Source organism: Festucalex cinctus, chromosome 1, assembly GCF_051991245.1.
Source record: "Festucalex cinctus isolate MCC-2025b chromosome 1, RoL_Fcin_1.0, whole genome shotgun sequence".
NCBI lineage: Eukaryota > Metazoa > Chordata > Actinopteri > Syngnathiformes > Syngnathidae > Festucalex > Festucalex cinctus.
In genome coordinates, this window is record NC_135411.1 from 26,630,515 (window position 1) to 26,648,755 (window position 18,241).

Below are 18,241 nucleotides of genomic sequence, written 5' to 3' on the forward strand. Positions count from 1 at the left end.
ATTGTGAGCACTCTGGACTCTGAATCCTCCAATCTGAGTTCAGCTCTGTGGGTCCTCAGTCTTGTGCAGTACCTAATGTTAAGAAAAAAAACTGTATGACCTCCCAATGTTACCTGTCAGGGTTCCATGGTGTAATGGTGAGCACTCTGGACTTTGAATCCAGTGATCCGAGTTCAAGTCTCGGTGGAACCTCTTCCATTTTGACATTGAGCTGGCATCATGTGCGCTTTTCTTCTGTGTAGTCAAAATGAAAGCACATGTCCCTCTTCTAATCTCAGGCAGGGTTCCATGGTGTAATGGTGAGCACTCTGCACTTTGAATCTAGTGATCCGAGTTCAAGTCTCGGTGGAGCCTCTTCCATTTTGACATTCAGCTGGCGTCACGTGGGCTATCTTCTGTTCAGCCAAGGTGAAAGCACATCCCTCATGCAGTATCAGACAGGGTTCCATGATGTAATGGTGAGCACTCTGGACTCTGAATCCAGTGATCCGAGTTCAAGTCTCGGTGGGACCTATGTTATTTTGAGATGTCTCTCCATGGTTTACCTTGTGTGCAGCCCATATGAAACCAAACGTCGCCCTTCAAGAATCTGCCAGAGAACGTGGTGAATTTGTGAGCACTCTGGACTCTGAATCCACCAGTATGAGTTCAGCTCTGTGGATCCCCATCTTGTGCAGTATCTTATGTTAAGAAAACAAAACTGTATTACCTTCCAATGTCACCTGTCAGGGTTCAATGATGTAATGGTGAGCACTCTGGACTTTGAATCCAGTGATCCGAGTTCAAGTCTCGGTGGAACTTCTTCCATTTTGACATTGAGCTGGCATCATGTGGTCTTTATCTTCTGTGCAGTCAAAATGAAAGCACATGTCCCTCTTCTACTCTCAGCCAGGGTTCCATGGTGTAATGGTAAGCACTCTGGACTCTGAATCCAGCAATCCGCGTTCCTGTCTCGGTGGGACCTTTCTTATTTTGAGATGTATCTCCATGGTTTACCTTGTGTGCAGTCCATATGAAACCAAACGTCGCCTTTCAAGAATCTGCCAGAGAACGTGGTGAATTTGTGAGCACTCTGGACTCTGAATCCACCAATATGAGTTCAGCTCTGTGGGTCCCCATCTTGTGTTAAGAAAACAAAACTGTATGACCTTCCCATGTGACTTGTCAGGGTTCCATGGTGTAATGGTGAGCACTCTGGACTCTGAATCCAGTGATCTGAGTTCAAGTCTCGGTGGAACCTCTTCCATTTTGACATTGAGCTGGCATCATGTGCGCTTTTCTTCTGTGTAGTCAAAATGAAAGCACATGTCCCTCTTCTAAACTCAGCCAGGGTTCCATGGTGTAATGGTGAGCACTCTGGACTTTGAATCCAGTGATCCGAGTTCAAGTCTCGGTGGAACCTCTCTCATTTTGACATTGAGCTGGCATCATGTGGGCCTTTATCTTCTGTTCCGCCAAGGTGAAAGCACATCCCTCCTGCAATATCAGCCAGGGTTCCATGGTGTAATGGTAAGCACTCTGCACTCTGAATCCAGCAATCCGAGTTCCAGTCTCGGTGGGACCTTTCTTATTTTGACATGTATCTCCATGGTTTACCTTGTGTGCAGTCCATATGAAACTAAACGTCGCCCTTCAAGAATCTGCCAGAGAACGTGGTGAATTTGTGACCACTCTGGACTCTGAATCCACCAATATGAGTTCAGCTCTGTGGGTCCCCATCTTGTGCAGTATCTTATGTTAAGAAAACAAAACTGTATGACCTTCCAATGTGACCCGTCGGGGTTCCATGGTGTATTGGTGAGCACTCTCGACTCTGAATCCAGTGATCCGAGTTCAAGTCTCGGTGGAACCTCTTCCATTTTGACATTGAGCTGGCATCATGTGCGCTTTTCTTCTGTGTAGTCAAAATGAAAGCACATGTCCCTCTTCTAACCTCAGCCAGGGTTCCATGGTGTAATGGTGAGCACTCTGCACTTTGCATCCAGTGATCCGAGTTCAAGTCTCGGTGGAACCTCTTCCATTTTGACATTCAGCTGGCATCACGTGGGCTATCTTATGTTCAGCCAAGGTGAAAGCACATCCCTCCTGCAATATCAGACAGGGTTCAATGGTGTAATGGTAAGCACTCTGGACTCTGAATCCAGCAATCCGAGTTCAAGTCTCGGTGGGACCTTTGTTATTTTGAGATGTATCTCCATGGTTTACCTTGTGTGCAGCCCATATGAAACCAAACGTCGCCCTTCAAGAATCTGCCAGAAAACGTGGTGAATTTGTGAGCACTCTGGACTCATGAATCCACCAATATGAGTTCAGCTCTGTGGGTTCCCATCTTGTGCAGTATCTTATGTTAAGAAAACAAAACTGTATGACCTTCCAATGTGACCCGTCAGGGTTCCATGGTGTAATGGTGAGCACTCTGGACTCTGAATCCAGTGATCCGAGTTCAAGTCCCGGTGGAATCTCTTCCATTTTGACATTGAGCTGGTATCATGTGCGCTTTTCTTCTGTGTAGTCAAAATGAAAGCACATGTCCCTCTTCTAATCTCAGCCAGGGTTCCATGGTGTAATGGTGAGCACTCTGGACTTTGAATCCAGTGATCCGAGTTCAAGTCTCGGTGGAACCTCTTCCATTTTGACATTCAGCTGGCATCACGTGGGCTATCTTCTGTTCAGCCAGGGTGAAAGCACATCCCTCCTGCAATATCAGACAGGGTTCCATGGTGTAATGGTAAGCACTCTGGACTCTGAATCCAGCAATCCGAGTTCAAGTCTCGGTGGGACCTTTGTTATTTTGAGATGTATCTCCATGGTTTACCTTGTGTGCAGCCCATATGAAACCAAACGTCGCCCTTCAAGAATCTGCCAGAAAACGTGGTGAATTTGTGAGCACTCTGGACTCTGAATCCACCAATATGAGTTCAGCTCTGTGGGTCCCCATCTTGTGCAGTATCTTATGTTAAGAAAACAAAACTGTATGACCTTGCATTGTGACCTGTCAGGCTTCCATGGTGTAATGGTGAGCACTCTGGACTCTGAATCCAGTGATCCGAGTTCAAGTCTCGGTGGAACCTACGTTGTGTTGAGATGTATCTCCATGGTTTACCTTATGTACAGCCCAAATGAAACCATACGTCGCCCTTCAAGAACCTGCCAGGGAACATGGTGAAATTGTGAGCACTCTGGACTCTGAATCCTCCAATCTGAGTTCAGCTCTGTGGGTCTTCACACTTGTGCAGTACCTTATGTTAAGAAAACAAAACTGTATGACCTTCCAATGTGACCTGTCAGGGTTCCATGGTGTAATGGTGAGCACTCTGGACTCTGAATCCAGTGATCCGATGTCAAGTCTTGGTGGAACCTCTTCCATTTTGACATTGAGCTGGCATCATGTGCGCTTTTCTTCTGTGTAGTCAAAATGAAAGCACATGTCCCTCTTCTAATCTCAGCCAGGTTTCCATGGTGTAATGGTAAGCACTCTGGTCTTTGAATCCAGTGATCCGAGTTCAAGTCTCGTTGGAACCTCTTCCATTTTGACATTCAGCTGGCATCACGTGGGCTATCTTCTGTTCAGCCAAGGTGAAAGCACATCCCTCATGCAGTATCAGACAGCGTTCCATGGTGTAATGGTAAGCACTCTGGACTCTGAATCCAGTGATCGGAGTTCAAGTCTCGGTGGGACCTCTGTTGTTTTGAGATGTATCTCCATGGTTTACCTTGTGTGCAGCCCAAATGAAACCACACGTCGCCCTTCAAGAATCTGCCAGGGTACATGGTGAAATTGTGAGCACTCTGGACTCTGAATCCTCCAATCTGAGTTCAGCTCTGTGGGTCCTCAGTCTTTTGCAGTACCTTATGTTAAGAAAACAAAACTGTATTACCTTCCAATGTGACTTGTCAGGGTTCCATGATGTAATGGTGAGCACTCTGGACTCTGAATCCAGCAATCCGAGTTCAAGTCCCGGTGGAATCTCTTCCATTTTGACATTGAGCTGGCATCATGTGCGCTTTTCTTCTGTGTAGTCAAAATGAAAGCACATGTCCCTCTTCTAACCTCAGCCAGGGTTCCATGGTGTAATGGTGAGCACTCTGGACTTTGAATCCAGTGATCCGAGTTCAAGTCTCGGTGGAACCTCTTCCATTTTGACATTCAGCTGGCATCATGTGGGCCTTTATCTTCTGTTCAGCCAAGGTGAAAGCACATCCCTCCTGCAATATCAGACAGGGTTCCATGGTGTAATGGTAAGCACTCTGGACTCTGAATCCAGCAATCCGAGTTCAAGTCTCGGTGGGACCTTTGTTATTTTGAGATGTATCTCCATGGTTTACCTTGTGTGCAGCCCATATGAAACCAAACGTCGCCCTTCAAGAATCTGCCAGAAAACGTGGTGAATTTGTGAGCACTCTGGACTCTGAATCCACCAATATGAGTTCAGCTCTGTGGGTCCCCATCTTGTGCAGTATCTTATGTTAAGAAAACAAAACTGTATGACCTTCCAATGTGACCCGTCAGGGTTCCATGGTGTAATGGTGAGCACTCTGGACTCTGAATGCAGTGATCCGAGTTCAAGTCTCGGTGGAACCTCTTCCATTTTGACATTGAGCTGGCATCATGTGCGCTTTTCTTCTGTGTAGTCAAAATGAAAGCACATGTCCCTCTTCTAATCTCAGCCAGGGTTCCATGGTGTAATGGTGAGCACTCTGGTCTTTGAATCCAGTGATCCGAGTTCAAGTCTCGTTGGAACCTCTTCCATTTTGACATTCAGCTGGCATCACGTGGGCTATCTTCTGTTCAGCCAAGGTGAAAGCACATCCCTCATGCAGTATCAGACAGGGTTCCATGGTGTAATGGTAAGCACTCTGGACTCTGAATCCAGCAATCCGAGTTCAAGTCTCGGTGGGACCTTTGTTATTTTGAGATGTATCTCCATGGTTTACCTTGTGTGCAGCCCATATGAAACCAAACGTCGCCCTTCAAGAATCTGCCAGAAAACGTGGTGAATTTGTGAGCACTCTGGACTCTGAATCCACCAATATGAGTTCAGCACTGTGGGTCCCCATCTTGTGCAGTATCTTATGTTAAGAAAACAAAACTGTATGACCTTGCATTGTGACCTGTCAGGCTTCCATGGTGTAATGGTGAGCACTCTGGACTCTGAATCCAGTGATCCGAGTTCAAGTCTCGGTGGAACCTCTCTCATTTTGACATTGAGCTGGCATCATGTGGGCCTTTATCTTCTGTTCAGCCAAGGTGAAAGCACATCCCTCATGCGGTATCAGACAGGGTTCCATGGTGTAATGGTAAGCACTCTGGACTCTGAATCCAGTGATCCGAGTTCAAGTCTCGGTGGATCCTACGTTGTGTTGAGATGTTTCTCCATGGTTTACCTTATGTACAGCCCAAATGAAACCATACGTCGCCCTTCAAGAATCTGCCAGGGAACATGGTGAAATTGTGAGCACTCTGGACTCTGAATCCTCCAATCTGAGTTCAGCTCTGTGGGTCTTCACACTTGTGCAGTACCTTATGTTAAGAAAACAAAACTGTATGACCTTCCAATGTGACCTGTCAGGGTTCCATGGTGTAATGGTGAGCACTCTGGACTCTGAATCCAGTGATCCGATTGCAAGTCTTGGTGGAACCTCTTCCATTTTGACATTGAGCTGGCATCATGTGCGCTTTACTTCTGTGTAGTCAAAATGAAAGCACATGTCCCTCTTCTAATCTCAGCCAGGGTTCCATGGTGTAATGGTGAGCACTCTGGACTCTGAATCCAGTGATCCGATTGCAAGTCTTGGTGGAACCTCTTCCATTTTGACATTGAGCTGGCATCATGTGCGCTTTACTTCTGTGTAGTCAAAATGAAAGCACATGTCCCTCTTCTAATCTCAGCCAGGGTTCCATGGTGTAATGGTAAGCACTCTGGACTCTGAATCCAGTGATCGGAGTTCAAGTCTCGGTGGGACCTCTGTTGTTTTGAGATGTATCTCCATGGTTTACCTTGTGTGCAGCCCAAATGAAACCACACGTCGCCCTTCAAGAATCTGCCAGGGTACATGGTGAAATTGTGAGCACTCTGGACTCTGAATCCTCCAATCTGAGTTCAGCTCTGTGGGTCCTCAGTCTTGTGCAGTACCTTATGTTAAGAAAACAAAACTGTATTACCTTCCAATGTGACTTGTCAGTGTTCCATGATGTAATGGTGAGCACTCTGGACTCTGAATCCAGTGATCTGAGTTCAAGTCTCGGTGGAACCTCTCTCATTTTGACATTGAGCTGGCATCATGTGGGCCTTTATCTTCTGTTCCGCCAAGGTGAAAGCACATCCCTCCTGCAATATCAGCCAGGGTTCCATGGTGTAATGGTAAGCACTCTGCACTCTGAATCCAGCAATCCGAGTTCCAGTCTCGGTGGGACCTTTCTTATTTTGACATGTATCTCCATGGTTTACCTTGTGTGCAGTCCATATGAAACTAAACGTCGCCCTTCAAGAATCTGCCAGAGAACGTGGTGAATTTGTGAGCACTCTGGACTCTGAATCCACCAATATGAGTTCAGCTCTGTGGGTCCCCATCTTGTGCAGTATCTTATGTTAAGAAAACAAAACTGTATGACCTTCCAATGTGACCCGTCGGGGTTCCATGGTGTAATGGTGAGCACTCTCGACTCTGAATCCAGTGATCCGAGTTCAAGTCTCGGTGGAACCTCTTCCATTTTGACATTGAGCTGGCATCATGTGCGCTTTTCTTCTGTGTAGTCAAAATGAAAGCACATGTCCCTCTGCCAACCTCAGCCAGGGTTCCATGGTGTAATGGTGAGCACTCTGGACTTTGAATCCAGTGATCCGAGTTCAAGTCTCGGTGGAACCTCTTCCATTTTGACATTCAGCTGGCATCACGTGGGCTATCTTCTGTTCAGCCAAGGTGAAAGCACATCCCTCCTGCAATATCAGACAGGGTTCCATGTTGTAATGGTAAGCACTCTGGACTCTGAATCCAGCAATCCGAGTTCAAGTCTCGGTGGGACCTTTGTTATTTTGAGATGTATCTCCATGGTTTACCTTGTGTGCAGCCCATATGAAACCAAACGTCGCCCTTCAAGAATCTGCCAGAAAACGTGGTGAATTTGTGAGCACTCTGGACTCTGAATCCACCAATATGAGTTCAGCTCTGTGGGTCCCCATCTTGTGCAGTATCTTATGTTAAGAAAACAAAACTGTATGACCTACCAATGTGACCCGTCAGGGTTCCATGGTGTAATGGTGAGCACTCTGGACTCTGAATCCAGTGATCCGAGTTCAAGTCTCGGTGGAACCTCTTCCATTTTGACATTGAGCTGGCATCATGTGCGCTTTTCTTCTGTGTAGTCAAAATGAAAGCACATGTCCCTCTTCTAACCTCAGCCAGGGTTCCATGGTGTAATGGTGAGCACTCTGGACTTTGAATCCAGTGATCCGAGTTCAAGTCTCGGTGGAACCTCTTCCATTTTGACATTCAGCTGGTGTCACGTAGGCTATCTTCTGTTCAGCCAAGGTGAAAGGACATCCCTCCTGCAATATCAGACAGGGTTCCATGGTGTAATGGTAAGCACTCTGGACTCTGAATCCAGCAATCCGAGTTCAAGTCTCGGTGGGACCTTTGTTATTTTGAGATGTATCTCCATGGTTTACCTTGTGTGCAGCCCATATGAAACCAAACGTCGCCCTTCAAGAATCTGCCAGAAAACGTGGTGAATTTGTGAGCACTCTGGACTCTGAATCCACCAATATGAGTTCAGCACTGTGGGTCCCCATCTTGTGCAGTATCTTATGTTAAGAAAACAAAACTGTATGACCTTGCATTGTGACCTGTCAGGCTTCCATGGTGTAATGGTGAGCACTCTGGACTCTGAATCCAGTGATCCGAGTTCAAGTCTCAGTGGAACCTCTCTCATTTTGACATTGAGCTGGCATCATGTGGGCCTTTATCTTCTGTTCAGCCAAGGTGAAAGCACATCCCTCATGCGGTATCAGACAGGGTTCCATGGTGTAATGGTAAGCACTCTGGACTCTGAATCCAGTGATCCGAGTTCAAGTCTCGGTGGAACCTACGTTGTGTTGAGATGTATCTCCATGGTTTACCTTATGTACAGCCCAAATGAAACCATACGTCGCCCTTCAAGAATCTGCCAGGGAACATGGTGAAATTGTGAGCACTCTGGACTCTGAATCCTCCAATCTGAGTTCAGCTCTGTGGGTCTTCACACTTGTGCAGTACCTTATGTTAAGAAAACAAAACTGTATGACCTTCCAATGTGACCTGTCAGGGTTCCATGGTGTAATGGTGAGCACTCTGGACTCTGAATCCAGTGATCCGATTTCAAGTCTTGGTGGAACCTCTTCCATTTTGACATTGAGCTGGCATCGTGCGCTTTTCTTCTGTGTAGTCAAAATGAAAGCACATGTCCCTCTTCTAATCTCAGCCAGGGTTCCATGGTGTAATGGTGAGCACTCTGGTCTTTGAATCCAGTGATCCGAGTTCAAGTCTCGTTGGAACCTCTTCCATTTTGACATTCAGCTGGCATCACGTGGGCTATCTTCTGTTCAGCCAAGGTGAAAGCACATCCCTCATGCAGTATCAGACAGAGTTCCATGGTGTAATGGTAAGCACTCTGGACTCTGAATCCAGTGATCGGAGTTCAAGTCTCGGTGGGACCTCTGTTGTTTTGAGATGTATCTCCATGGTTTACCTTGTGTGCAGCCCAAATGAAACCACACGTCGCCCTTCAAGAATCTGCCAGGGTACATGGTGAAATTGTGAGCACTCTGGACTCTGAATCCTCCAATCTGAGTTCAGCTCTGTGGGTCCTCAGTCTTTTGCAGTACCTTATGTTAAGAAAACAAAACTGTATTACCTTCCAATGTGACTTGTCAGGGTTCCATGATGTAATGGTGAGCACTCTGGACTCTGAATCCAGTGATCTGAGTTCAAGTCTCGGTGGAACCTCTTCCATTTTGACATTGAGCTGCCATCATGTGCGCTTTTCTTCTGTGTAGTCAAAATGAAAGCACATGTCCCTCTTCTAATCTCAGCCAGGGTTCCATGGTGTAATGGTGAGCACTCTGGACTTTGAAGCCAGTGATCCGAGTTCAAGTCTCGGTGGAACCTCTCTCATTTTGACATTGAGCTGGCATCATGTGGGCCTTTATCTTCTGTTCCGCCAAGGTGAAAGCACATCCCTCCTGCAATATAAGCCAGGGTTCCATGGTGTAATGGTAAGCACTCTGCACGCTGAATCCAGCAATCCGAGTTCCAGTCTCGGTGGGACCTTTCTTATTTTGACATGTATCTCCATGGTTTACCTTGTGTGCAGTCCATTTGAAACTAAACATCGCCCTTCAAGAATCTGCCAGAGAACGTGGTGAATTTGTGAGCACTCTGGACTCTGAATCCACCAATATGAGTTCAGCTCTGTGGGTCCCCATCTTGTGCAGTATCTTATGTTAAGAAAACAAAACTGTATGACCTTCCAATGTGACCCGTCGGGGTTCCATGGTGTAATGGTGAGCACTCTCGACTCTGAATCCAGTGATCCGAGTTCAAGTCTCGGTGGAACCTCTTCCATTTTGACATTGAGCTGGCTGGCATCATGTGCGCTTTTCTTCTGTGTAGTCAAAATGAAAGCACATGTCCCTCTTCTAATCTCAGCCAGGTTTCCATGGTGTAATGGTAAGCACTCTGGTCTTTGAATCCAGTGATCCGAGTTCAACTCTCGTTGGAACCTCTTCCATTTTGACATTCAGCTGGCATCACGTGGGCTATCTTCTGTTCAGCCAAGGTGAAAGCACATCCCTCATGCAGTATCAGACAGGGTTCCATGGTGTAATGGTAAGCACTCTGGACTCTGAATCCAGTGATCGGAGTTCAAGTCTCGGTGGGACCTCTGTTGTTTTGAGATGTATCTCCATGGTTTACCTTGTGTGCAGCCCAAATGAAACCACACGTCGCCCTTCAAGAATCTGCCAGGTGAAATTGTGAGCACTCTGGACTCTGAATCCTCCAATATGAGTTCAGCTCTGTGGGTCCTCAGTCTTTTGCAGTACCTTATGTTAAGAAAACAAAACTGTATTACCTTCCAATGTGACTTGTCAGGGTTCCATGATGTAATGGTGAGCACTCTGGACTCTGAATCCAGTGATCTGAGTTCAAGTCTCGGTGGAACCTCTTCCATTTTGACATTGAGCTGGCATCATGTGCGCTTTTCTTCTGTGTAGTCAAAATGAAAGCACATGTCCCTCTTCTAACCTCAGCCAGGGTTCCATGGTGTAATGGTGAGCACTCTGGACTTTGAATCCAGTGATCCGAGTTCAAGTCTCGGTGGAACCTCTTCCATTTTGACATTCAGCTGGCATCATGTGGGCCTTTATCTTCTGTTCAGCCAAGGTGAAAGCACATCCCTCCTGCAATATCAGACAGGGTTCCATGGTGTAATGGTAAGCACTCTGGACTCTGAATCCAGCAATCCGAGTTCAAGTCTCGGTGGGACCTTTGTTATTTTGAGATGTATCTCCATGGTTTACCTTGTGTGCAGCCCATATGAAACCAAACGTCGCCCTTCAAGAATCTGCCAGAAAACGTGGTGAATTTGTGAGCACTCTAGACTCGGAATCCACCAATATGAGTTCAGCTCTGTGGGTCCCCATCTTGTGCAGTATCTTATGTTAAGAAAACAAAACTGTATGACCTTCCAATGTGACCCGTCAGGGTTTCATGGTGTAATGGTGAGCACTCTGGACTCTGAATGCAGTCATCCGAGTTCAAGTCTCGGTGGAAACTCTTCCATTTTGACATTGAGCTGGCATCATGTGCGCTTTTCTTCTGTGTAGTCAAAATGAAAGCACATGTCCCTCTTCTAACCTCAGCCAGGGTTCCATGGTGTAATGGTGAGCACTCTGGACTTTGAATCCAGTGATCCGAGTTCAAGTCTCGGTGGAACCTCTTCCATTTTGACATTCAGCTGGCATCACGTGGGCTATCTTCTGTTCAGCCAGGGTGAAAGCACATCCCTCCTGCAATATCAGACAGGGTTCCATGGTGTAATGGTAAGCACTCTGGACTCTGAATCCAGCAATCCGAGTTCAAGTCTCGGTGGGACCTTTGTTATTTTGAGATGTATCTCCATGGTTTACCTTGTGTGCAGCCCATATGAAACCAAACGTCGCCCTTCAAGAATCTGCCAGAAAACGTGGTGAATTTGTGAGCACTCTGGACTCTGAATCCACCAATATGAGTTCAGCACTGTGGGTCCCCATCTTGTGCAGTATCTTATGTTAAGAAAACAAAACTGTATGACCTTGCATTGTGACCTGTCAGGCTTCCATGGTGTAATGGTGAGCACTCTGGACTCTGAATCCAGTGATCCGATTTCAAGTCTTGGTGGAACCTCTTCCATTTTGACATTGAGCTGGCATCATGTGCGCTTTTCTTCTGTGTAGTCAAAATGAAAGCACATGTCCCTCTTCTAATCTCAGCCAGGGTTCCATGGTGTAATGGTGAGCACTCTGGTCTTTGAATCCAGTGATCCGAGTTCAAGTCTCGTTGGAACCTCTTCCATTTTGACATTCAGCTGGCATCACGTGGGCTATCTTCTGTTCAGCCAAGGTGAAAGCACATCCCTCATGCAGTATCAGACAGGGTTCCATGGTGTAATGGTAAGCACTCTGGACTCTGAATCCAGTGATCGGAGTTCAAGTCTCGGTGGGACCTCTGTTGTTTTGAGATGTATCTCCATGGTTTACCTTGTGTGCAGCCCAAATGAAACCACACGTCGCCCTTCAAGAATCTGCCAGGGTACATGGTGAAATTGTGAGCACTCTGGACTCTGAATCCTCCAATCTGAGTTCAGCTCTGTGGGTCCTCAGTCTTGTGCAGTACCTTATGTTAAGAAAACAAAAACTGTATTACCTTCCAATGTGACTTGTCAGGGTTCCATGATGTAATGGTGAGCACTCTGGACTCTGAATCAAGTGATCTGAGTTCAAGTCTCGGTGGAACCTCTCTCATCTTGACATTGAGCTGGCATCATGTGGGCCTTTATCTTCTGTTCCGCCAAGGTGAAAGCACATCCCTCCTGCAATATCAGCCAGGGTTCCATGGTGTAATGGTAAGCACTCTGCACTCTGAATCCAGCAATCCGAGTTCCAGTCTCGGTGGGACCTTTCTTATTTTGACATGTATCTCCATGGTTTACCTTGTGTGCAGTCCATATGAAACTAAACGTCGCCCTTCAAGAATCTGCCAGAGAACGTGGTGAATTTGTGAGCACTCTGGACTCTGAATCCACCAATATGAGTTCAGCTCTGTGGGTCCCCATCTTGTGCAGTATCTTATGTTAAGAAAACAAAACTGTATGACCTTCCAATGTGACCCGTCGGGGTTCCATGGTGTAATGGTGAGCACTCTCGACTCTGAATCCAGTGATCCGAGTTCAAGTCTCGGTGGAACCTCTTCCATTTTGACATTGAGCTGGCATCATGTGCGCTTTTCTTCTGTGTAGTCAAAATGAAAGCACATGTCCCTCTGCCAACCGCAGCCAGGGTTCCATGGTGTAATGGTGAGCACTCTGGACTTTGAATCCAGTGATCCGAGTTCAAGTCTCGGTGGAACCTCTTCCATTTTGACATTCAGCTGGCATCACGTGGGCTATCTTCGTTTCAGCCAAGGTGAAAGCACATCCCTCCTGCAATATCAGACAGGGTTCCATGTTGTAATGGTAAGCACTCTGGACTCTGAATCCAGCAATCCGAGTTCAAGTCTCGGTGGGACCTTTGTTATTTTGAGATGTATCTCCATGGTTTACCTTGTGTGCAGCCCATATGAAACCAAACGTCGCCCTTCAAGAATCTGCCAGAAAACGTGGTGAATTTGTGAGCACTCTGGACTCTGAATCCACCAATATGAGTTCAGCTCTGTGGGTCCCCATCTTGTGCAGTATCTTATGTTAAGAAAACAAAACTGTATGACCTACCAATGTGACCCGTCAGGGTTCCATGGTGTAATGGTGAGCACTCTGGACTCTGAATCCAGTGATCTGAGTTCAAGTCTCGGTGGAACCTCTTCCATTTTGACATTGAGCTGGCATCATGTGGGCCTTTATCTTCTGTTCCGCCAAGGTGAAAGCACATCCCTCCTGCAATATCAGCCAGGGTTCCATGGTGTAATGGTGAGCACTCTCGACTCTGAATCCAGTGATCCGAGTTCAAGTCTCGGTGGAACCTCTTCCATTTTGACATTGAGCTGGCATCATGTGCGCTTTTCTTCTGTGTAGTCAAAATGAAAGCACATGTCCCTCTTCTAACCTCAGCCAGGGTTCCATGGTGTAATGGTGAGCACTCTGGACTTTGAATCCAGTGATCCGAGTTCAAGTCTCGGTGGAACCTCTTCCATTTTGACATTCAGCTGGTGTCACGTAGGCTATCTTCTGTTCAGCCAAGGTGAAAGGACATCCCTCCTGCAATATCAGACAGGGTTCCATGGTGTAATGGTAAGCACTCTGGACTCTGAATCCAGCAATCCGAGTTCAAGTCTCGGTGGGACCTTTGTTATTTTGAGATGTATCTCCATGGTTTACCTTGTGTGCAGCCCATATGAAACCAAACGTCGCCCTTCAAGAATCTGCCAGAAAACGTGGTGAATTTGTGAGCACTCTGGACTCTGAATCCACCAATATGAGTTCAGCACTGTGGGTCCCCATCTTGTGCAGTATCTTATGTTAAGAAAACAAAACTGTATGACCTTGCATTGTGACCTGTCAGGCTTCCATGGTGTAATGGTGAGCACTCTGGACTCTGAATCCAGTGATCCGAGTTCAAGTCTCAGTGGAACCTCTCTCATTTTGACATTGAGCTGGCATCATGTGGGCCTTTATCTTCTGTTCAGCCAAGGTGAAAGCACATCCCTCATGCGGTATCAGACAGGGTTCCATGGTGTAATGGTAAGCACTCTGGACTCTGAATCCAGTGATCCGAGTTCAAGTCTCGGTGGAACCTACGTTGTGTTGAGATGTATCTCCATGGTTTACCTTATGTACACCCCAAATGAAACCATACGTCGCCCTTCAAGAATCTGCCAGGGAACATGGTGAAATTGTGAGCACTCTGGACTCTGAATCCTCCAATCTGAGTTCAGCTCTGTGGGTCTTCACACTTGTGCAGTACCTTATGTTAAGAAAACAAAACTGTATGACCTTCCAATGTGACCTGTCAGGGTTCCATGGTGTAATGGTGAGCACTCTGGACTCTGAATCCAGTGATCCGATTTCAAGTCTTGGTGGAACCTCTTCCATTTTGACATTGAGCTGGCATCGTGCGCTTTTCTTCTGTGTAGTCAAAATGAAAGCACATGTCCCTCTTCTAATCTCAGCCAGGGTTCCATGGTGTAATGGTGAGCACTCTGGTCTTTGAATCCAGTGATCCGAGTTCAAGTCTCGTTGGAACCTCTTCCATTTTGACATTCAGCTGGCATCACGTGGGCTATCTTCTGTTCAGCCAAGGTGAAAGCACATCCCTCATGCAGTATCAGACAGGGTTCCATGGTGTAATGGTAAGCACTCTGGACTCTGAATCCAGTGATCGGAGTTCAAGTCTCGGTGGGACCTCTGTTGTTTTGAGATGTATCTCCATGGTTTACCTTGTGTGCAGCCCAAATGAAACCACACGTCGCCCTTCAAGAATCTGCCAGGGTACATGGTGAAATTGTGAGCACTCTGGACTCTGAATCCTCCAATCTGAGTTCAGCTCTGTGGGTCCTCAGTCTTTTGCAGTACCTTATGTTAAGAAAACAAAACTGTATTACCTTCCAATGTGACTTGTCAGGGTTCCATGATGTAATGGTGAGCACTCTGGACTCTGAATCCAGTGATCTGAGTTCAAGTCTCGGTGGAACCTCTTCCATTTTGACATTGAGCTGCCATCATGTGCGCTTTTCTTCTGTGTAGTCAAAATGAAAGCACATGTCCCTCTTCTAATCTCAGCCAGGGTTCCATGGTGTAATGGTGAGCACTCTGGACTTTGAAGCCAGTGATCCGAGTTCAAGTCTCGGTGGAACCTCTCTCATTTTGACATTGAGCTGGCATCATGTGGGCCTTTATCTTCTGTTCCGCCAAGGTGAAAGCACATCCCTCCTGCAATATAAGCCAGGGTTCCATGGTGTAATGGTAAGCACTCTGCACGCTGAATCCAGCAATCCGAGTTCCAGTCTCGGTGGGACCTTTCTTATTTTGACATGTATCTCCATGGTTTACCTTGTGTGCAGTCCATTTGAAACTAAACATCGCCCTTCAAGAATCTGCCAGAGAACGTGGTGAATTTGTGAGCACTCTGGACTCTGAATCCACCAATATGAGTTCAGCTCTGTGGGTCCCCATCTTGTGCAGTATCTTATGTTAAGAAAACAAAACTGTATGACCTTCCAATGTGACCCGTCGGGGTTCCATGGTGTAATGGTGAGCACTCTCGACTCTGAATCCAGTGATCCGAGTTCAAGTCTCGGTGGAACCTCTTCCATTTTGACATTGAGCTGGCTGGCATCATGTGCGCTTTTCTTCTGTGTAGTCAAAATGAAAGCACATGTCCCTCTTCTAATCTCAGCCAGGTTTCCATGGTGTAATGGTAAGCACTCTGGTCTTTGAATCCAGTGATCCGAGTTCAACTCTCGTTGGAACCTCTTCCATTTTGACATTCAGCTGGCATCACGTGGGCTATCTTCTGTTCAGCCAAGGTGAAAGCACATCCCTCATGCAGTATCAGACAGGGTTCCATGGTGTAATGGTAAGCACTCTGGACTCTGAATCCAGTGATCGGAGTTCAAGTCTCGGTGGGACCTCTGTTGTTTTGAGATGTATCTCCATGGTTTACCTTGTGTGCAGCCCAAATGAAACCACACGTCGCCCTTCAAGAATCTGCCAGGGGACATGGTGAAATTGTGAGCACTCTGGACTCTGAATCCTCCAATATGAGTTCAGCTCTGTGGGTCCTCAGTCTTTTGCAGTACCTTATGTTAAGAAAACAAAACTGTATTACCTTCCAATGTGACTTGTCAGGGTTCCATGATGTAATGGTGAGCACTCTGGACTCTGAATCCAGTGATCTGAGTTCAAGTCTCGGTGGAACCTCTTCCATTTTGACATTGAGCTGGCATCATGTGCGCTTTTCTTCTGTGTAGTCAAAATGAAAGCACATGTCCCTCTTCTAACCTCAGCCAGGGTTCCATGGTGTAATGGTGAGCACTCTGGACTTTGAATCCAGTGATCCGAGTTCAAGTCTCGGTGGAACCTCTTCCATTTTGACATTCAGCTGGCATCATGTGGGCCTTTATCTTCTGTTCAGCCAAGGTGAAAGCACATCCCTCCTGCAATATCAGACAGGGTTCCATGGTGTAATGGTAAGCACTCTGGACTCTGAATCCAGCAATCCGAGTTCAAGTCTCGGTGGGACCTTTGTTATTTTGAGATGTATCTCCATGGTTTACCTTGTGTGCAGCCCATATGAAACCAAACGTCGCCCTTCAAGAATCTGCCAGAAAACGTGGTGAATTTGTGAGCACTCTAGACTCGGAATCCACCAATATGAGTTCAGCTCTGTGGGTCCCCATCTTGTGCAGTATCTTATGTTAAGAAAACAAAACTGTATGACCTTCCAATGTGACCCGTCAGGGTTTCATGGTGTAATGGTGAGCACTCTGGACTCTGAATGCAGTCATCCGAGTTCAAGTCTCGGTGGAAACTCTTCCATTTTGACATTGAGCTGGCATCATGTGCGCTTTTCTTCTGTGTAGTCAAAATGAAAGCACATGTCCCTCTTCTAACCTCAGCCAGGGTTCCATGGTGTAATGGTGAGCACTCTGGACTTTGAATCCAGTGATCCGAGTTCAAGTCTCGGTGGAACCTCTTCCATTTTGACATTCAGCTGGCATCACGTGGGCTATCTTCTGTTCAGCCAGGGTGAAAGCACATCCCTCCTGCAATATCAGACAGGGTTCCATGGTGTAATGGTAAGCACTCTGGACTCTGAATCCAGCAATCCGAGTTCAAGTCTCGGTGGGACCTTTGTTATTTTGAGATGTATCTCCATGGTTTACCTTGTGTGCAGCCCATATGAAACCAAACGTCGCCCTTCAAGAATCTGCCAGAAAACGTGGTGAATTTGTGAGCACTCTGGACTCTGAATCCACCAATATGAGTTCAGCACTGTGGGTCCCCATCTTGTGCAGTATCTTATGTTAAGAAAACAAAACTGTATGACCTTGCATTGTGACCTGTCAGGCTTCCATGGTGTAATGGTGAGCACTCTGGACTCTGAATCCAGTGATCCGATTTCAAGTCTTGGTGGAACCTCTTCCATTTTGACATTGAGCTGGCATCATGTGCGCTTTTCTTCTGTGTAGTCAAAATGAAAGCACATGTCCCTCTTCTAATCTCAGCCAGGGTTCCATGGTGTAATGGTGAGCACTCTGGTCTTTGAATCCAGTGATCCGAGTTCAAGTCTCGTTGGAACCTCTTCCATTTTGACATTCAGCTGGCATCACGTGGGCTATCTTCTGTTCAGCCAAGGTGAAAGCACATCCCTCATGCAGTATCAGACAGGGATCCATGGTGTAATGGTAAGCACTCTGGACTCTGAATCCAGTGATCGGAGTTCAAGTCTCGGTGGGACCTCTGTTGTTTTGAGATGTATCTCCATGGTTTACCTTGTGTGCAGCCCAAATGAAACCACACGTCGCCCTTCAAGAATCTGCCAGGGTACATGGTGAAATTGTGAGCACTCTGGACTCTGAATCCTCCAATCTGAGTTCAGCTCTGTGGGTCCTCAGTCTTGTGCAGTACCTTATGTTAAGAAAACAAAAACTGTATTACCTTCCAATGTGACTTGTCAGGGTTCCATGATGTAATGGTGAGCACTCTGGACTCTGAATCAAGTGATCTGAGTTCAAGTCTCGGTGGAACCTCTCTCATCTTGACATTGAGCTGGCATCATGTGGGCCTTTATCTTCTGTTCCGCCAAGGTGAAAGCACATCCCTCCTGCAATATCAGCCAGGGTTCCATGGTGTAATGGTAAGCACTCTGCACTCTGAATCCAGCAATCCGAGTTCCAGTCTCGGTGGGACCTTTCTTATTTTGACATGTATCTCCATGGTTTACCTTGTGTGCAGTCCATATGAAACTAAACGTCGCCCTTCAAGAATCTGCCAGAGAACGTGGTGAATTTG

General features: G+C 46.7%; 63 non-coding genes across 63 annotated transcripts; all 63 read left to right on the plus strand.

Moving 5' to 3' along the window:
- The first annotated feature begins 120 nt into the window (after positions 1–120).
- trnaq-uug (transfer RNA glutamine (anticodon UUG)) lies at positions 121–192 on the plus strand. The gene has a single exon. It is a non-coding gene; the product is annotated as a tRNA-Gln (tRNA).
- A 249-nt stretch (positions 193–441) lies between these two features.
- On the plus strand, positions 442–513 carry trnaq-cug (transfer RNA glutamine (anticodon CUG)). The gene has a single exon. It is a non-coding gene; the product is annotated as a tRNA-Gln (tRNA).
- Positions 514–1,168: 655 nt separating this feature from the next.
- On the plus strand, positions 1,169–1,240 carry trnaq-cug (transfer RNA glutamine (anticodon CUG)). The gene has a single exon. It is a non-coding gene; the product is annotated as a tRNA-Gln (tRNA).
- Positions 1,241–1,330: 90 nt separating this feature from the next.
- trnaq-uug (transfer RNA glutamine (anticodon UUG)) lies at positions 1,331–1,402 on the plus strand. Its single transcript has one exon. It is a non-coding gene; the product is annotated as a tRNA-Gln (tRNA).
- A 378-nt stretch (positions 1,403–1,780) lies between these two features.
- trnaq-cug (transfer RNA glutamine (anticodon CUG)) lies at positions 1,781–1,852 on the plus strand. The gene has a single exon. It is a non-coding gene; the product is annotated as a tRNA-Gln (tRNA).
- A 90-nt stretch (positions 1,853–1,942) lies between these two features.
- Positions 1,943–2,014, plus strand: trnaq-uug (transfer RNA glutamine (anticodon UUG)). The gene has a single exon. It is a non-coding gene; the product is annotated as a tRNA-Gln (tRNA).
- An 87-nt stretch (positions 2,015–2,101) lies between these two features.
- Positions 2,102–2,173, plus strand: trnaq-cug (transfer RNA glutamine (anticodon CUG)). The gene has a single exon. It is a non-coding gene; the product is annotated as a tRNA-Gln (tRNA).
- A 217-nt stretch (positions 2,174–2,390) lies between these two features.
- Positions 2,391–2,462, plus strand: trnaq-cug (transfer RNA glutamine (anticodon CUG)). Its single transcript has one exon. It is a non-coding gene; the product is annotated as a tRNA-Gln (tRNA).
- A 90-nt stretch (positions 2,463–2,552) lies between these two features.
- On the plus strand, positions 2,553–2,624 carry trnaq-uug (transfer RNA glutamine (anticodon UUG)). The gene has a single exon. It is a non-coding gene; the product is annotated as a tRNA-Gln (tRNA).
- An 87-nt stretch (positions 2,625–2,711) lies between these two features.
- On the plus strand, positions 2,712–2,783 carry trnaq-cug (transfer RNA glutamine (anticodon CUG)). The gene has a single exon. It is a non-coding gene; the product is annotated as a tRNA-Gln (tRNA).
- A 215-nt stretch (positions 2,784–2,998) lies between these two features.
- trnaq-cug (transfer RNA glutamine (anticodon CUG)) lies at positions 2,999–3,071 on the plus strand. The gene has a single exon. It is a non-coding gene; the product is annotated as a tRNA-Gln (tRNA).
- A 989-nt stretch (positions 3,072–4,060) lies between these two features.
- On the plus strand, positions 4,061–4,132 carry trnaq-uug (transfer RNA glutamine (anticodon UUG)). The gene has a single exon. It is a non-coding gene; the product is annotated as a tRNA-Gln (tRNA).
- Positions 4,133–4,222: 90 nt separating this feature from the next.
- trnaq-cug (transfer RNA glutamine (anticodon CUG)) lies at positions 4,223–4,294 on the plus strand. Its single transcript has one exon. It is a non-coding gene; the product is annotated as a tRNA-Gln (tRNA).
- Positions 4,295–4,510: 216 nt separating this feature from the next.
- On the plus strand, positions 4,511–4,582 carry trnaq-cug (transfer RNA glutamine (anticodon CUG)). Its single transcript has one exon. It is a non-coding gene; the product is annotated as a tRNA-Gln (tRNA).
- Positions 4,583–4,672: 90 nt separating this feature from the next.
- trnaq-uug (transfer RNA glutamine (anticodon UUG)) lies at positions 4,673–4,744 on the plus strand. The gene has a single exon. It is a non-coding gene; the product is annotated as a tRNA-Gln (tRNA).
- Positions 4,745–4,831: 87 nt separating this feature from the next.
- On the plus strand, positions 4,832–4,903 carry trnaq-cug (transfer RNA glutamine (anticodon CUG)). The gene has a single exon. It is a non-coding gene; the product is annotated as a tRNA-Gln (tRNA).
- Positions 4,904–5,118: 215 nt separating this feature from the next.
- Positions 5,119–5,191, plus strand: trnaq-cug (transfer RNA glutamine (anticodon CUG)). The gene has a single exon. It is a non-coding gene; the product is annotated as a tRNA-Gln (tRNA).
- A 90-nt stretch (positions 5,192–5,281) lies between these two features.
- Positions 5,282–5,353, plus strand: trnaq-cug (transfer RNA glutamine (anticodon CUG)). The gene has a single exon. It is a non-coding gene; the product is annotated as a tRNA-Gln (tRNA).
- Positions 5,354–5,894: 541 nt separating this feature from the next.
- On the plus strand, positions 5,895–5,966 carry trnaq-cug (transfer RNA glutamine (anticodon CUG)). The gene has a single exon. It is a non-coding gene; the product is annotated as a tRNA-Gln (tRNA).
- Positions 5,967–6,633: 667 nt separating this feature from the next.
- Positions 6,634–6,705, plus strand: trnaq-cug (transfer RNA glutamine (anticodon CUG)). The gene has a single exon. It is a non-coding gene; the product is annotated as a tRNA-Gln (tRNA).
- A 90-nt stretch (positions 6,706–6,795) lies between these two features.
- Positions 6,796–6,867, plus strand: trnaq-uug (transfer RNA glutamine (anticodon UUG)). Its single transcript has one exon. It is a non-coding gene; the product is annotated as a tRNA-Gln (tRNA).
- Positions 6,868–6,954: 87 nt separating this feature from the next.
- On the plus strand, positions 6,955–7,026 carry trnaq-cug (transfer RNA glutamine (anticodon CUG)). Its single transcript has one exon. It is a non-coding gene; the product is annotated as a tRNA-Gln (tRNA).
- A 216-nt stretch (positions 7,027–7,242) lies between these two features.
- On the plus strand, positions 7,243–7,314 carry trnaq-cug (transfer RNA glutamine (anticodon CUG)). Its single transcript has one exon. It is a non-coding gene; the product is annotated as a tRNA-Gln (tRNA).
- Positions 7,315–7,404: 90 nt separating this feature from the next.
- trnaq-uug (transfer RNA glutamine (anticodon UUG)) lies at positions 7,405–7,476 on the plus strand. The gene has a single exon. It is a non-coding gene; the product is annotated as a tRNA-Gln (tRNA).
- An 87-nt stretch (positions 7,477–7,563) lies between these two features.
- On the plus strand, positions 7,564–7,635 carry trnaq-cug (transfer RNA glutamine (anticodon CUG)). Its single transcript has one exon. It is a non-coding gene; the product is annotated as a tRNA-Gln (tRNA).
- A 215-nt stretch (positions 7,636–7,850) lies between these two features.
- Positions 7,851–7,923, plus strand: trnaq-cug (transfer RNA glutamine (anticodon CUG)). The gene has a single exon. It is a non-coding gene; the product is annotated as a tRNA-Gln (tRNA).
- A 90-nt stretch (positions 7,924–8,013) lies between these two features.
- Positions 8,014–8,085, plus strand: trnaq-cug (transfer RNA glutamine (anticodon CUG)). The gene has a single exon. It is a non-coding gene; the product is annotated as a tRNA-Gln (tRNA).
- A 217-nt stretch (positions 8,086–8,302) lies between these two features.
- Positions 8,303–8,374, plus strand: trnaq-cug (transfer RNA glutamine (anticodon CUG)). Its single transcript has one exon. It is a non-coding gene; the product is annotated as a tRNA-Gln (tRNA).
- An 88-nt stretch (positions 8,375–8,462) lies between these two features.
- On the plus strand, positions 8,463–8,534 carry trnaq-uug (transfer RNA glutamine (anticodon UUG)). Its single transcript has one exon. It is a non-coding gene; the product is annotated as a tRNA-Gln (tRNA).
- An 87-nt stretch (positions 8,535–8,621) lies between these two features.
- Positions 8,622–8,693, plus strand: trnaq-cug (transfer RNA glutamine (anticodon CUG)). The gene has a single exon. It is a non-coding gene; the product is annotated as a tRNA-Gln (tRNA).
- A 217-nt stretch (positions 8,694–8,910) lies between these two features.
- trnaq-cug (transfer RNA glutamine (anticodon CUG)) lies at positions 8,911–8,982 on the plus strand. The gene has a single exon. It is a non-coding gene; the product is annotated as a tRNA-Gln (tRNA).
- A 90-nt stretch (positions 8,983–9,072) lies between these two features.
- On the plus strand, positions 9,073–9,144 carry trnaq-uug (transfer RNA glutamine (anticodon UUG)). The gene has a single exon. It is a non-coding gene; the product is annotated as a tRNA-Gln (tRNA).
- A 378-nt stretch (positions 9,145–9,522) lies between these two features.
- Positions 9,523–9,594, plus strand: trnaq-cug (transfer RNA glutamine (anticodon CUG)). Its single transcript has one exon. It is a non-coding gene; the product is annotated as a tRNA-Gln (tRNA).
- A 253-nt stretch (positions 9,595–9,847) lies between these two features.
- Positions 9,848–9,919, plus strand: trnaq-cug (transfer RNA glutamine (anticodon CUG)). Its single transcript has one exon. It is a non-coding gene; the product is annotated as a tRNA-Gln (tRNA).
- A 209-nt stretch (positions 9,920–10,128) lies between these two features.
- Positions 10,129–10,200, plus strand: trnaq-cug (transfer RNA glutamine (anticodon CUG)). Its single transcript has one exon. It is a non-coding gene; the product is annotated as a tRNA-Gln (tRNA).
- A 90-nt stretch (positions 10,201–10,290) lies between these two features.
- Positions 10,291–10,362, plus strand: trnaq-uug (transfer RNA glutamine (anticodon UUG)). The gene has a single exon. It is a non-coding gene; the product is annotated as a tRNA-Gln (tRNA).
- Positions 10,363–10,452: 90 nt separating this feature from the next.
- On the plus strand, positions 10,453–10,524 carry trnaq-cug (transfer RNA glutamine (anticodon CUG)). Its single transcript has one exon. It is a non-coding gene; the product is annotated as a tRNA-Gln (tRNA).
- A 378-nt stretch (positions 10,525–10,902) lies between these two features.
- trnaq-uug (transfer RNA glutamine (anticodon UUG)) lies at positions 10,903–10,974 on the plus strand. Its single transcript has one exon. It is a non-coding gene; the product is annotated as a tRNA-Gln (tRNA).
- Positions 10,975–11,061: 87 nt separating this feature from the next.
- On the plus strand, positions 11,062–11,133 carry trnaq-cug (transfer RNA glutamine (anticodon CUG)). The gene has a single exon. It is a non-coding gene; the product is annotated as a tRNA-Gln (tRNA).
- A 378-nt stretch (positions 11,134–11,511) lies between these two features.
- Positions 11,512–11,583, plus strand: trnaq-uug (transfer RNA glutamine (anticodon UUG)). Its single transcript has one exon. It is a non-coding gene; the product is annotated as a tRNA-Gln (tRNA).
- Positions 11,584–11,670: 87 nt separating this feature from the next.
- trnaq-cug (transfer RNA glutamine (anticodon CUG)) lies at positions 11,671–11,742 on the plus strand. Its single transcript has one exon. It is a non-coding gene; the product is annotated as a tRNA-Gln (tRNA).
- A 668-nt stretch (positions 11,743–12,410) lies between these two features.
- trnaq-cug (transfer RNA glutamine (anticodon CUG)) lies at positions 12,411–12,482 on the plus strand. Its single transcript has one exon. It is a non-coding gene; the product is annotated as a tRNA-Gln (tRNA).
- A 90-nt stretch (positions 12,483–12,572) lies between these two features.
- On the plus strand, positions 12,573–12,644 carry trnaq-uug (transfer RNA glutamine (anticodon UUG)). Its single transcript has one exon. It is a non-coding gene; the product is annotated as a tRNA-Gln (tRNA).
- Positions 12,645–12,731: 87 nt separating this feature from the next.
- On the plus strand, positions 12,732–12,803 carry trnaq-cug (transfer RNA glutamine (anticodon CUG)). Its single transcript has one exon. It is a non-coding gene; the product is annotated as a tRNA-Gln (tRNA).
- Positions 12,804–13,019: 216 nt separating this feature from the next.
- trnaq-cug (transfer RNA glutamine (anticodon CUG)) lies at positions 13,020–13,091 on the plus strand. The gene has a single exon. It is a non-coding gene; the product is annotated as a tRNA-Gln (tRNA).
- A 90-nt stretch (positions 13,092–13,181) lies between these two features.
- trnaq-cug (transfer RNA glutamine (anticodon CUG)) lies at positions 13,182–13,253 on the plus strand. The gene has a single exon. It is a non-coding gene; the product is annotated as a tRNA-Gln (tRNA).
- Positions 13,254–13,343: 90 nt separating this feature from the next.
- trnaq-uug (transfer RNA glutamine (anticodon UUG)) lies at positions 13,344–13,415 on the plus strand. The gene has a single exon. It is a non-coding gene; the product is annotated as a tRNA-Gln (tRNA).
- Positions 13,416–13,502: 87 nt separating this feature from the next.
- trnaq-cug (transfer RNA glutamine (anticodon CUG)) lies at positions 13,503–13,574 on the plus strand. Its single transcript has one exon. It is a non-coding gene; the product is annotated as a tRNA-Gln (tRNA).
- Positions 13,575–13,789: 215 nt separating this feature from the next.
- Positions 13,790–13,862, plus strand: trnaq-cug (transfer RNA glutamine (anticodon CUG)). Its single transcript has one exon. It is a non-coding gene; the product is annotated as a tRNA-Gln (tRNA).
- A 90-nt stretch (positions 13,863–13,952) lies between these two features.
- Positions 13,953–14,024, plus strand: trnaq-cug (transfer RNA glutamine (anticodon CUG)). The gene has a single exon. It is a non-coding gene; the product is annotated as a tRNA-Gln (tRNA).
- A 217-nt stretch (positions 14,025–14,241) lies between these two features.
- On the plus strand, positions 14,242–14,313 carry trnaq-cug (transfer RNA glutamine (anticodon CUG)). Its single transcript has one exon. It is a non-coding gene; the product is annotated as a tRNA-Gln (tRNA).
- Positions 14,314–14,401: 88 nt separating this feature from the next.
- Positions 14,402–14,473, plus strand: trnaq-uug (transfer RNA glutamine (anticodon UUG)). The gene has a single exon. It is a non-coding gene; the product is annotated as a tRNA-Gln (tRNA).
- An 87-nt stretch (positions 14,474–14,560) lies between these two features.
- Positions 14,561–14,632, plus strand: trnaq-cug (transfer RNA glutamine (anticodon CUG)). Its single transcript has one exon. It is a non-coding gene; the product is annotated as a tRNA-Gln (tRNA).
- Positions 14,633–14,849: 217 nt separating this feature from the next.
- On the plus strand, positions 14,850–14,921 carry trnaq-cug (transfer RNA glutamine (anticodon CUG)). Its single transcript has one exon. It is a non-coding gene; the product is annotated as a tRNA-Gln (tRNA).
- A 90-nt stretch (positions 14,922–15,011) lies between these two features.
- On the plus strand, positions 15,012–15,083 carry trnaq-uug (transfer RNA glutamine (anticodon UUG)). The gene has a single exon. It is a non-coding gene; the product is annotated as a tRNA-Gln (tRNA).
- A 378-nt stretch (positions 15,084–15,461) lies between these two features.
- Positions 15,462–15,533, plus strand: trnaq-cug (transfer RNA glutamine (anticodon CUG)). The gene has a single exon. It is a non-coding gene; the product is annotated as a tRNA-Gln (tRNA).
- A 253-nt stretch (positions 15,534–15,786) lies between these two features.
- Positions 15,787–15,858, plus strand: trnaq-cug (transfer RNA glutamine (anticodon CUG)). Its single transcript has one exon. It is a non-coding gene; the product is annotated as a tRNA-Gln (tRNA).
- A 217-nt stretch (positions 15,859–16,075) lies between these two features.
- trnaq-cug (transfer RNA glutamine (anticodon CUG)) lies at positions 16,076–16,147 on the plus strand. The gene has a single exon. It is a non-coding gene; the product is annotated as a tRNA-Gln (tRNA).
- A 90-nt stretch (positions 16,148–16,237) lies between these two features.
- On the plus strand, positions 16,238–16,309 carry trnaq-uug (transfer RNA glutamine (anticodon UUG)). Its single transcript has one exon. It is a non-coding gene; the product is annotated as a tRNA-Gln (tRNA).
- A 90-nt stretch (positions 16,310–16,399) lies between these two features.
- Positions 16,400–16,471, plus strand: trnaq-cug (transfer RNA glutamine (anticodon CUG)). Its single transcript has one exon. It is a non-coding gene; the product is annotated as a tRNA-Gln (tRNA).
- A 378-nt stretch (positions 16,472–16,849) lies between these two features.
- trnaq-uug (transfer RNA glutamine (anticodon UUG)) lies at positions 16,850–16,921 on the plus strand. The gene has a single exon. It is a non-coding gene; the product is annotated as a tRNA-Gln (tRNA).
- An 87-nt stretch (positions 16,922–17,008) lies between these two features.
- On the plus strand, positions 17,009–17,080 carry trnaq-cug (transfer RNA glutamine (anticodon CUG)). Its single transcript has one exon. It is a non-coding gene; the product is annotated as a tRNA-Gln (tRNA).
- A 378-nt stretch (positions 17,081–17,458) lies between these two features.
- On the plus strand, positions 17,459–17,530 carry trnaq-uug (transfer RNA glutamine (anticodon UUG)). The gene has a single exon. It is a non-coding gene; the product is annotated as a tRNA-Gln (tRNA).
- Positions 17,531–18,241: the final 711 nt, after the last annotated feature.